Consider the following 9,787-nt stretch of genomic DNA (forward strand, 5'->3'; position numbering starts at 1 on the left):
GGGGATGGAAGGCTGTACTCAGGCTCACCTGGGTCCCCAATCCCTCCTGAAACGATCTCCAGAACTTAGCTGTAAACGGGGCACCTCTATCGGAAATAACAGACACAGGAACTCCATGAAGTCGTACAATCTCCCTGACATAAAGCCTAGCATAATCCTCAGCTGAATAGGTGGTCCGAACCAGAAGAAAATGGGCTGATTTCGTCAGCCGATCAACAATAACCCAAATAGAATCATACCTCCGTGGAGTGCGAGGTAGACCTGTAATAAAGTCCATATTAATGATCTCCCACTTCCACGTCGGTATCTCCATCTCCTGCAATAGCCCACTGGGCTTCTGGTGCTCAATCTTAACCTGCTGGCAATTTGGACACTGAGCAACGAACTCTGCTATATCTCTTTTCATACCGTCCCACTAATATAGGCATCTGATATCATGGTACATCTTCGTCGACCCTGGGTGAACAGAATATCGGGCGTAATGTGCCTCGCCCATAACCTATCGCCGCAACCCTGCAACGTCAGGTACACACAATCTGCCTCTGTGAAATAACACTCCATCAGGTGAAATCTCAAACGGAGTCTTCTCCTGTGCCAGAGCTGCGTCTCTGTACTGTGCCAGAATAGGATCCTCATACTGATGCCGCTTAATATCTTCTGTAATAGAGGACTCAGCCATACCTCGAACAGAAACTCCAACATCTCCAGAATCAGCCAAGCGAACTCCAAGACTAGCCAACTGATGAATATCGTGAACCATTTCTTTACTCTCTGATGGCACATCTGCTAGGCTGCCCATAGACTTGCGGCTGAGTGCATCCGCCACAACATTAGCTTTCCCAAGATGGTAGAGAATGTCAACATCATAATCTTTCAGCAACTCTAACCACCTCCGCTGCCGCAAGTTCAGCTCCTTTTGCCTAAAGATGTACTGAAGGCTCTTATGATCTGTATAAATGTCAACGTGAACCCCATATAAATAATGTCTCCACATCTTCAAAGCATGAATGATCGCGGCCAGCTCCAAATCATGAGTAGGATAATTCTTTTCATGTTTTCTGAGCTGCCGGGAAGCATAAGCTATCACCCTGCCGTGCTGCATCAACACACATCCCAAACCAATACCAGAGGCATCACAATAAATCACATACCCATCTGGACCCTCCGGAAGAGTCAGGACTGGAGCCGTAGTCCACTTCTCTTTCAGCAACTGGAAGCTACGCTCGCAAGCATCTGACCACTGAAACTTAGCTCCCTTCCGAGTCAGCCTTGTCAAAGGCGCTGAAATGGAAGCAAACTTCTCCACGAATCTCCGATAATAACCAGCCAATCCCAGAAAGATACGCACCTCTGTCGGCGTCGTAGGTCTAGGCCAATTCTTTACGACCTCGATCTTCTGGGTATCCACCCGGACGCCATCAGCCCCAATAATATGTCCCAGAAATGCCACTGAAGATAACCAGAATTCACACTTAGAAAATTTAGCATATAATTCCTGGTGCCGAAGTGTGCCAAGTATCGTCCTCAAATGGTCCGCATGCTTTGCCTCTGACCGAGAATAAACCAGAATATCATCGATAAATACGATCACAAACATATCCAAGAACGGTCTGAATACCCGATTCATCAGGTCCATAAATACTGCTGGGGCATTTGTCAGCCCAAAAGACATAACTCTGAACTCATAGTGCCCATATCGGGTCCTGAATGCTGTCTTGGGAATATCAGCCTCTCGTACCCGTACCTGATGGTAACCCGATCGCAGGTCTATCTTCGAGAAGTACCTGGCACCCTGCAGCTGATCAAACAAATCATCAATCCTGGGGAGGGGATATTTATTCTTGATGGTTACCTTATTCAACTGCCGATAATCAATGCACATCCGCAGCGAGCCGTCTTTCTTCCTCACAAATAATACCGGAGCTCCCCAGGGTGACGCACTAGGCCGAATGAAACCCTTCTCCAATAAATCTCTCAGCTGCTCTTTCAATTCTTTCAATTCTGCAGGTGCCATTCTGTACGGAGGAATAGAGATAGGCTGAGTGTCTGGCAACAGATCAATAGCAAACTCTATCTCCCGTTCGGGAGGAAGACCCGAAAGCTCATCTGGGAATACATCTACAAATTCATTAACCACTGGGATTGACTGAAGAGTCGGTGCCTCTGCCTCTAAATCATGAACACGGACCAGATGATAAATATACCCCTTTCTGATCATTTTCTCAGCCTTGAGGTATGAAACAAACTTACCCCTCGGCGATACTGTATTACCTGCCCACTCTATAACTGGCTCCCCTGGGAATTGGAATCGGACTATCTTCTTTTGACAATCCACATTAGCATAGCAAGAAGCTAGCCAATCCATACCCATAATCACGTCAAACTCGATCATATCTAACTCTACCAAATCTGCCTTAGTGCAGCGGCCACAGATAATCACGGAACAATCTCTATAAATCTGACTGGCTATAACAGAATCCCCTACTGGTGTAGCTACCTCAAAAGGCTCTATCGGTTCGGATTCTATCCTAATTTTATCAGCAACGAGTGGAGATATAAATGATAATGTAGAACCAGGATCAATCAATGCATACACATCACGAGAGAAAACCAGTAATATACCTGTGACGACATTAGGCGAAGCCTCCTGGTCCTGTCTGCTGGCTAAGGCATAAATGCGGTTCGAAGGACCGCTAGAACCCGAAGCTCTGCCACGACCCCTGCCGCGGCCTGCTGGTGCTGGAGTACCTCGCCCCGCAGGGCGCATCGCCACCGGCTGACCCGGTAGACTGAGCTGAACTGCCTGTACCACTTCTAGCCAGACAGTCTCTCATCTGATGGCCCTGACGGCCGCAAACAAAGCATGCACCCGTAGCTTGGAAACACTCTCCCGGGTGCTGTCTCCCACAGTAGGAACACAAAGGTCTGGGTGGCCTTATCTGACTGCTGGAACCTCTGTCCAAATGTGAACCTGAAGCCCTGGAGCTCGGGCCTGCCCCTGAATATCCGGCACCCTCAGATATCCTGCCGGTAAACTGTGGGGGTGTACCCCGTGATGACTGAGAAGGATATCTGCTCTGCTGCTGCTGCTGAGGCTGTCTGCCTCGGAAATCTCCAGAATAGCCTGCGGATCTGGCCCTCTTGGGCGGCCTCCTGTCCCGATCTCTGCTGGAATAATCAGCTCTATGTCGGTCCTCCATACCCAGAGCATAAGCCTGTAGTCGGGCAATATCCATGTCTGTCTGCAATGCCACCGCCATACAGCCATCAATCAAGTAGCGGTCTAACCCCATCACGTATCTGTGCATCCGATCGGCCATATCTGCTACTATGGCAGGTGCGTACCGGGCCAGAGAATCAAACTCCATATTATACTCACGAACACTCTGACCCCTCTACTGCAGATGTAAAAATCGGTCAACCCGCGCCCGCCGTAACTCTGGGGGCAAAAAGTGGCGGGTAAAAGCAGCCACGAACTCGTCCCAAGTAGCTGGGGAAGCACCCTCACCCCTAGATAGCTCCCAGGACTCATACCAGTGAGTAGCGACATCCCGTAGTCTATGCGAAGCCAACTCAACAGACTCAGTCTCTGAAGCCCTGACCAAATCTAATGAGCGCCGCATCCCCCGAATAAACTCATGGGGGTCCTCGTCGGGCTTAGAACCGTAAAACTCTGGAGGGCAACATAATAGAAACTCTCGAACCCTCAGGCTGTCACGTCTATCGTCATCATCATCATCTCTCCGCCCGCGTCTGCAAGCCTGTCCCGCTACCAGAGTGGTCAATAACTGCACAGCCTCTCTCAGTGTCCTGTCCTCCGCCCCTGGCTGAGGAGCTAGAGGCGCGGGAGCTGGAGCCCCTGGAGCTAATGGTGAAGCTGCTCCAGACTCCTCTGACGATGAAGACGTAGCAAAGTCGGCTGGCCGGGACGTAATATCACGCATCATCTGAGCAAGGGTCCGAGTACCCTTCTGAGCCCGGCTGGTCTCTCCTACTACGCCCTTTTTCTTCTGGGCGGCCGTCGCCTTTTTCGGAGGCATCACTGAAAGAAAAACAACAACATATCAAAACAGAATCATCCTAATAGCACAGTTCTATCGCACGATCTAAGATCAGAAGAAAAGACAACATCCTAAATGTCCTGTAGCCTCCTGTTTATAGATGTGGTGCACAATACACCGATAAACAAGACTCTACTAGACACGATCTGTGGACACTCCGAGGACAAACCGCTCTGATACCACTTCTGTCACGACCCAACCCCGTAGGCCGTGACTAGTACCCGATCTGGGCACCCGAACCCATCTATCAAATATTATCTCAAATTCTATCAACTTATTCTAGTATATGGCGGAAGCCGACAAGGCTTTATTTCAAATTTAGCTAATTTCCAGAAAAATTTCGGCAGAGTTTCCTTTGTTTTACGGACTATCCAATATACCCTGCACGCAGAAAATACCAACAAAAGCCACACATGGCTAACCAAGCAATATATAAACATATGCGGACCGGCCGCCTCGGCGTATAGGATCGCCCAAACAACATATGCGGACCGGCCTCCTCGGCGTATGGGATCGCCCAAACGACATGTACATACATCCATATAGAAAGACCCTAACCCACAAACATGTCCACAGACCTCTAAACAGACCGACAGAATCATATGACAGGACAGGGCCCCGCCGTACCCATGAACGAATATATACAAATGCACTAATAAAAATATATATACCAAAAGTATAAGCTCCGGAAAGAGAGGAGCACTCCGAATAGCAGAAAGGGTGTCCTAAACAGGTGGATCACCAGGCTGTGCGTCCGTACCTGCGGGCATGAAACGCAGCCCCCGGAGAAGGGGGTCAGTACGAAATATGTACTGAGTATGCAAAGCAGAAGGTACAGAAATAAATCTGAACAATAATCGAATCAGATATATAGAAAATAATACATATAAAAAAAATATCAAAATGTTTATTTCCAAAGTATAAATTATGCATAGGGCACAGGAAAATGTGGTCGCCCGCCTGTCGATGGCGCCACAACACAGCATAACACCAGAAAGTTTCAAATCTCCGAATCCCCGTCACACATCACAACACAGCATAACGCCAAACATAAGTGGAACCCGGCCCTCGAGCGAGGAGCACGGTGAACCATAATCACAGCATAACACCGGAATGTATCACAAAGCGCACGACAACAGAACCGGCCCGGGAACCGGCGAACGATATCATAGGGCACGAGCGGAGTAGTGAGGAATCATATGCATAAAATCATCATCATAAATCCAAAAGATAAGTAAAATAGTCATATTTGAAATTGGAACAATAATTACAACATTTTTTTCCCAAAGTTACCGAAATTACCAAAAGGGCGTCGCGGGACCCACGGACGAGTATAGGCCCGAACTGAGCCCGCCTATGAAATACACACTCATTTTATATCATACAAACTCCTACGAAAATTTCAAAGCAATCCGAGCTTTTCCGAGGAAATTTTGAGCGTTTGAAGTTTTGGAATCGCTAAAGAATGAACTTTAAAACAAAAATCAGCTTTCATGTAATCTTTACAAGTTATGGATTCCAAGAACATAAGGATCAATGTTTTGCCATGACAAGGCAAGGATGCCAAAGAACAAATGCGATTCATAAACATGCTCGGATTGTGAGAATAGAGTTTCCTCGAGGCTTATATCATAGCCTATTTTAACTAAGGCATGCCGAAGAAGGAAGATTACTTTACATACCTCAAACGCTCTCCAATACGATCCAAACTCAAGCTAAATCCAACCTATGATTCGGGCTGCCCACGATCTATAAACAAGCCATAAAATGCCAAACATTAGCTAAAGACTTTTTGGGCATTAAATTCCAATTTCGCCCTTAATTCTACAGAAATTTGGGCAGCATTTCCCCTGTAAATAGGCTACCCCGAGAATTTAACTCGGCCGTATCAATCAACAACAACAACAACCAACCTAACAACATTAATAATCAATCCGAAAGGTAATACAACAATAATAGCTCTCTTTTCCATCATTCATCAACTTTCATAAATTCAATTCGACGACTTACCTTTAAGCCAAAATCGACGCTTATACGCTCACATACTAACCCGAGCCCATACCAAAAACATTTCAGGACATTCTAAGCAATTTATACAATTTTTCCAACAATCCATAAATTTTCCCAAGCTACCCGAAACAGCCCCTAACCGAGACAGCCCCCCTAACTTTTTCTTCATTTCCAAATCATGGTTCGTATCTACAATTTACATTCTAACAATGCTATTTTCATCAATACACAATTTACATTAAATGTACAACAACTTCCAAATCAGTCCGCAATATTTACAACATCAATTTGAGTCAATAAACTTTCATTTCCAACATAGAATTCATGGCGACGACGGCTAAACAATAAGCGATACTAATTCAATTCTTGGCACATAAGGTGACCCATTTTCGGCTAACACTACACATATACATATATGGATGATTCTCAATTGTTCTTCACCTTACAATGATCATAATCAACTAACTAGGCATTAATTCATAATTTCAATCACAACACAACAACACCCATTTACACGGCTCAAGCTCCACATACACAACTCACCTCCAACATTTCATATTTCATGATTTTCCTCCATTATAACATACTACAACATGGATATAACCTTCATAACGCAAAAACAAAATCAAATCTTACCTTTTCTTCTTCAACCTTACAATAGCCTAGGGTTTGCAATTGGATACAATGAATGGTTAGATGACCCAAACAACTCTTCCACGCTACTTAGGGACTTCAATATAGTGGGTTAACACCAAGAAATTAATTTTTGAAGGCAAAGAAATGGGGGTTGGTTTTCTTGCTCCTAGCCGTGAGCTCCCCCTTGGTTCTTCCACTTTTGTTTTGTTTTTTTGTTTTTTTGCTAAGTATAGAATGGTGAGGAGATGACTTAAGGTCATCTTTTTAAGTCCCCATAATATCTCTTATTGTTTGTGGCCCACACAATGTGGTGGACCAATTAAAATTGAACACCATTTGTGTGGGCCAACCATGGAAATTGTGGATAATTTTTATCTTCCAATTTTTATCACTTTTGGTCCCAAATTTTCCTAATTGTTCCATACCAATAAATTCATGCACCACATATATCTCAAAATAAAATCGAAGGTCAAGAATCCCGACTTTGTATCCCGAAATAATTTTTTTGTCCTTAACTTATCATAATTAAATCCGGATTATTCCACTGTACAAAAATACGGGTTCTAACAAAGACATTGTTAACTACAGCACCTATTCTAGCATTGCTCGCGGAGGGAGAAGATTTTATCATTTATTGTGATGCTTCACATTCTGGTTTGGGTGTTATTTTGATGCAGGAAAACAAGGTGATTGCCTATGCTTCTCGGCAGTTGAAAGTGCATGAGAAGAACTATCTTACTCATGACCTAGAATTGGCAGCGGTGGTGTTCGCATTGAAAATCTGGAGGCACTACTTGTATGGTGTCCACTGTGAGGTGTACACTGACCACCGTAGCTTGCAGCATGTGTTCATTCAGAGGGATCTGAACTTTAGACAGCAGAGATGGATGGAACTGCTGAAAGATTATGACATCACTATCTTGTATAATCCTGGTAAACCAAATGTAGTGGCTGACGCGTTGAGCAGGAAGTCAGCTAGTATGGGAAGTCTGGCTCGTTTGATTTCTTCAGAGCGTCCATTAGCTAGAGAGGTTCAGACTCTCGCTAACAGTTTTATGAGGCTGGATATTTCTAACATGGGCAGGGTGTTAGCTTATGTTGAGGCTCGGTCATCATTTCTGGAGCAGATTAAGGCTAAGCAGTTTGAGGATGCTAAATTGTGTAAGATTCGTGACAAGGTATTGCATAGTGAGGCCGTGATTGATGAAGAGGGGGTGCTGCATATTAAAGGGCGAGTTTACATGCCACGTGTGGGCAATTTGATCAAGACCATTCTGACAGTGGCTTATAGTTCGAGGTATTATATTCATCCTGGCGCTACTAAGATGTATCGTGATTTGAGATATCACTACTGGTGGACTAGGATGAAGCGTGATATAGTGGAGTTTGTTGCTTAGTGTCTGAATTGCCAACAGGTAAAGTATGAACATCAGAAACCTGGGGGTACACTTCAGAGGATGCCCATTCCTGAGTGGAAGTGGGAAAGGATAGCAATGGACTTCGTGGTTGGTCTCCCGAAGATGTTGGGAAAGTTTGATTCTATCTGGGTTATTGTTGACAGGCTGACTAAGTCTGCCCACTTTATTCCAGTGCATATAACTTATGATGCGGAGAAATTAGCGAAGATCTACATTCGTAAGGTGGTTAGGCTTCATGGGGTTCCTATCTCCATTGTGTCCGATCGGGGTACAACGTTCACATCTAGATTTTGGGAGCATTTGCATGCGGAATTGGGTACTAGGCTGGACCTTAGTACAACTTTCCACCCTCAGACTGTCGGGCACTCTGAGCGGACTATTCAAGTTCTTGAAGATATGCTTCGTGCTTGTGTGATAGACTTTGGTGGTCATTGGGATTAGTTCTTGTCATTGGACGAATTTAGATATAATAATAGCTACCACTCGAGTATAGATATGGCTCCGTTTGAGGCGTTGTATGGGAGGAGTTGTAGGTATCCTATTAGGTGGTTTGATGCATTTAAGGTGAGACCTTGGAGTATTGATCTTCTAAGAGAGTCCTTAGAGAAATTGAAGGTGATTCAAGCTAAGCTTCTGGCAGCACAGAGTAGAAAAAAGGAGTATGCGGACCGTAAGGTCCGAGATCTTGAGTTTGGAGAGGGAGTATTGTTGAAGGTCTCGCCCATGAAGGGTGTGATGAGGTTTGGAAAGAAAGCCAAGCTTAGCCCGAGGTACATTGGGCCGTTTAAGATTCTCAAGCGTGTGGGGGAGGTAGCTTATGAGTTGGCATTACCTCCGGGTCTATCAAGCGTTCATCCGATATTTCACGTTTCGATGTTGAAGAGGTACCACGACGATGGTTCGTACATAATCCATTGGGATTCGGTTTTGCTAGATGAGAACTTGACATATGAGGAAGAGCCTGTTGCTATCTTAGATAGGGTTGTTCACAAGTTGAGGTCCAAGGAAATAGCCTCCGTGAAAGTTCAGTGGAAGAATCGCCCGGTGGAAGAAGCTACTTGGGAAACAGAATATGATATGCGTAGCAAGTATCCTCAACTTTTCGCTGAGTCAGGTAACTTTTCCTAGATTCCTTATCCTTGTCTGTTCGAGGACGAACGGTGTTTTAATTGGTATCTGGTGTAACGACTCTCCTGGTTATTATGAAAAATATAGGATCGCCCCACCAAATAGAACCTTCCCAAGGGTAGAACGAGCTAATAGAAACTTGATTGTATAAGTCTAAGAACTGAAAATTTAACTTATTTGTGATTGTTTTTTGTTTGTGTTGAGTCCATCGGGGGGTGACGTAGGAAATTAGAACTCCGTTGTGAATTCTGAGGCCACGGGTGGATTCCTATGGTGTTTTTATGTCTATGTGCATGTTTTATTTGTGTTTGTGAGGCCTCGGATGAAATGTTGGGTGGGGCGAAGTGAAAAATAGGGAAAAATTGTGAGCTTATTGCCTCAAAGGTAGCGCTGCGGCGGGGTAGGTACCGGTACGGCGGAACCGCTATAGCGGTGAGCCTCCCGCCCAAGCGGTCAGTCAGTGTCCAGTGACCGCTATGGCAGGCAAGAAACTGTTATGGCGGGGTCAAGCCCGCCATGGCGGAGGGGATTTTT

The 9,787-nt window shown here is 45.2% G+C and overlaps 1 long non-coding RNA gene across 1 annotated transcript; it reads right to left on the minus strand.

Annotated features, from left to right (window-relative positions):
* Positions 1-4,588: 4,588 nt before the first annotated feature.
* On the minus strand, positions 4,589-7,252 carry LOC132643512 (uncharacterized). Its single transcript, XR_009583645.1, has 3 exons — positions 6,708-7,252; positions 5,744-5,810; positions 4,589-4,821 (listed from the first exon to the last, which is right to left on the minus strand). It is a non-coding gene; the product is annotated as an uncharacterized LOC132643512 (long non-coding RNA).
* Positions 7,253-9,787: the final 2,535 nt, after the last annotated feature.

This window comes from Lycium barbarum, chromosome 1 (genome assembly GCF_019175385.1).
Source record: "Lycium barbarum isolate Lr01 chromosome 1, ASM1917538v2, whole genome shotgun sequence".
In the NCBI taxonomy this organism is placed as follows: Eukaryota; Viridiplantae; Streptophyta; class Magnoliopsida; order Solanales; family Solanaceae; genus Lycium; species Lycium barbarum.